The following is a 3,808-nucleotide window of genomic DNA, read 5'->3' as shown; positions in this document are numbered from 1 at the left end:
GTTCGATTCCTGCTGAGACCCTAAAATTTATAATTTGCAATCGTCGGTGGTCAACGCTACATATGTCAGGTTTTTCTTAAGACTGCCATTTCTTCTATGCCTTCGTTCGGTAGACGCTACTGTTGTCAGGTATTTCTTAACGCTGACGCGTTCGAATCGCCTATGTGTGTTCTCGTCGTTCCTGGGTAGATACATAGTGTCAATCACCTGTGGCACATACCAACTTACCAGCGGTACCCCCCCCCCCCTTGCGTATGTGCCACTGTCTGGCTGGAAGTGTTTGACGACGCACGTGATGGCATTGAGACATTATTCATGTCTTGACCAACGCGTCATTATCGTCAAACGATCTTACCCTCCCATGCTAATTTTGGTTCACGCCAAGTTAAAGGGGGGACCACGAGAGCAACCAAACATAAGTGGATAGATAGATAGATAGATAGATAGATAGATAGATAGATAGATAGATAGATAGATACGCTCAAAGTCGCCCAAATTAGCTAAGAAATGCCTCGCATTTAAAAAACTAAAATTTCAGCATATCCCCGGGGTGAATTATGGAGAGTGGGGCGAAGCATTCGTCCGTCCATTCAATCTTGTTTCCGTCCGTCCATGCGTCTCTCTTTGTGACCATCCGCGCGTCCATTCTCCAGTTCGTGCGTGCGTCTGTTCGTACATCCACAAGTCAATCCGTGCGTCCATCCATGCATTTGCCCCTGCGTCCATCCATGCGTCCATCCATCCGTGCAGCCATCCGTGCGTCCGTCCATGCATCTGTCTGTGTGTCCGTTTGTCCATCAAGTCAGCACTCCAAGTACCACCATCACGCATCTTTTCATCATATATTCCGCATATAGAAGCACCGCCATCCAGCAGACATTCCAAGGACTAAACGAGAGGTGGACACGGTCACTTTCTTACGGTTTGCGCTTCGTGCCTACTTCCCACCTTTAACCATCTCGAATTCATGGTATATACTAGTTCACTGCATTCATTGCAATACGGCGCAATGCTCGCTAAACTTTTCTAAATCCAAGGAGGTTACGAGCAGCGAGTATAACGTATAGGAACCCTTTATTGTCAAATAGTGCTCGATGTACATGCCAATGGCTGCTTATGGGGAATGAGAGACAGGGAATTAAGCTTTTAAACGCACCCGCTACTATTTTTTTATTGTTCAACAACGCACAGGAGAAGTCTCCTATTGGCACCATCTTGTAGGTCAAAGCGTAAGACATGTTACAAACTACGACGAGAGACGAGCGGGTGCCGCTTTAAGAAGCTTCGCCCCTGAAAAAGTGGTGAAGGCTACGAGGCTCTGTGGCCCTGCCATCCTTTCCTGTCTGGCTGCCGGCACTTTTCTCGGGACGAGAAAAAAGAGGATGCAATTGCAGTATGCGACAAATTTTGTAACTTCACTCGCACGGGACGGATTCTTAAAAGTTTTGCGGCGTTGCAATCGTGAGACAATAAGCTTTTCAAATGAATTCATTCCGTGGGTATTTAAAAAAAGTATTGCAGGGTCCCCCTCCTAAGTTTTTTTTCTTCTATGCTCCCCTTCTCGAACGAGCAAACAGGCGTTGTGTTCCTCTAGGCGGCAGCTGTCAGATGAACCCTCCATATTTCCATTGCGTTATCTTGTTTTTGTGTATACAATTCAAATACTAAATAATGACGCACGCATCAAAAGGCACGCTTTCCTCACCCATCAGTGTCCCTAGATGTAGACAAGTTCAGAAGGATCACCTAGTTGGTGTCATTTTGAAAAGCCTCCGTGGTGAATTTGGTTAGGCTGGACAGTTTAGCTCCCTATCCAAGTGCCTTTCTAGTACTTGCGGTATAAAAACCACTGCAATAATAGCAGTGAACAGAACACAAGATCTTTTAAACAAGCGACTACCAGATAAGGAAATTGCTTTGCTTGGCCCTGTTTATGTCTCTGCCACGAAGTCTCTGCTACTACGTCTTTTCGATTCAGTTGTACTTTCTAGACGTTTTTCACTGAAGTATGGTGGCAGAAGGGTTGGCACTGATGACTATGCTTCGCCAAATGTGTGAACCTATAGCCCATGACGACCTGAAATTATGAATTGCAACATAGTGGATTTTCGGTAATTTATGCTCCTGTGTCGTCTAAATTATGCATTGAAAACTGCGTGTCTTGGATACGAATGGGTGGCAACTTTTTAGAGGCGAAGCTCCTTAAGGCGTGGGTCGTGCGTCTCCTGTATGTAGTTGCCATTTCTCGTTTTATATGCTTGGAATTTCTGCTAGATGGCGGTACTTGTATGTGATAAATATATGATGAAAAGATGCGAGATGGCGGTACTATATGGATGTTCGGACGGACAGACATACAGACTATGGACCAGCGGACAGACAGACAGACAGACAGACAGACAGACAGACAGACAGACAAATGGACGGACCCACGGATGGATGGGCGGACACGGCCAGTGGATGATTCACGGTTTGCCGACAAAAGCTTGCGAAGCTTCGTCCCACTCATCACCGTTCACTCCGTACATACGCTGAAATTTTTTTCTATTTTGATTACTTTTATTGCCAACCCCCGGTAGGAGGCGCACGTTACGCGCAATTCAGTACGTCTCCCCTGTTTCTCGTGTATGTCTCCTCAATTGATATGGATCCTGAAGGCATTAAATCACTGCAGCGTCCCCCAGCAACATTCCAGCAACGTTTCCGTCAGCCAACTGCTTCGCGTGCCGCAAGGCGGAGGTATTATACTAAGTTTTTTAGGTGCTTTAAGAGCTCTGAGCTTCTTTGGTGTTTCACTTCTTTAGTGGCTAGGTGACGGTTAGGCCGTGCGTCCTGACCACAGCTCCAGCTGTTCTGAATGGCTTCTCGACTTTCTCACTGCTGTAGTACTTCTTCATTTGGTATGTAAATTTTAGTTGGTATTAAGATACTTTTCCGGGCTCCACTTGTTTTGGCAGCTTTCAGAAACTGCACTGAGGCTAATGTGTAGCGTAAGCATGACAGCACAAAGAGTGGGGAGTGAGAATTTCAGTGGTTAAGTAGAATTCTCAAATTCATTCCCGTTGCTTTGAAAATAACTTATTTATTTATCAGTAGCCATGTTTCCACTCAAATTAAACTCTCTAAATTTGCAGGACGGCTTCTCACACTGTTCCTTTCTTGTTGTAGCGACTGCTTCGCCTTGTATTTGCAATTACTGAAGCCATCACAAACTCTGGGTCACTAGCATTCAGGGAGGCTACTGGTGCATGTATGCCCTTTCTCAGTGCTCTCAAGGTGAAGCGGGTCATATCACCACAAGCCCACTAACCCCTCCCACAATGAAGCTGTGGACGTGACTGGCATTTAAAGACGTCGATATAATTTAAGGGCTATGGATGCTACTGTGCTGCACGGGACTATAAATATTTAACAATTTTTATTACTAGGCATGCCTCACATATACCTAGTGGTGACATTTTCTGGCGAAATTTAAAGAAAAATAGCGACATATGGCGACTCTCCACTGGTCGTTTGGCGAATGTTTCTAGAAAGTCAGTGGCAACACTGGTTGCCGGTGCCACGTCCGTACTTGGAGAGTACACGCAGCACTACATACGCGGTTTGTGGTGGTGGTCAAACACTTCATAACCATTAAAGGGTTACAAAGAAGTCATTGGGTTTCAGTCCAGCGGTCAAATGGACGCCGAAGGTGCAGGAGTGCCACGTACATTGTGGTGCCTGCATGAGGCGAATACTCGGTGGGAAACCACTGCTGCAGCGCACGTGAACTCATGAGGCATGGCATCAAATCGAGAGCAGAAATGCA

The sequence above is a fragment of the Rhipicephalus microplus genome, chromosome 10 (genome assembly GCF_043290135.1).
Source record: "Rhipicephalus microplus isolate Deutch F79 chromosome 10, USDA_Rmic, whole genome shotgun sequence".
In the NCBI taxonomy this organism is placed as follows: Eukaryota; Metazoa; Arthropoda; class Arachnida; order Ixodida; family Ixodidae; genus Rhipicephalus; species Rhipicephalus microplus.
This window is presented reverse-complemented; position numbering follows the sequence as displayed.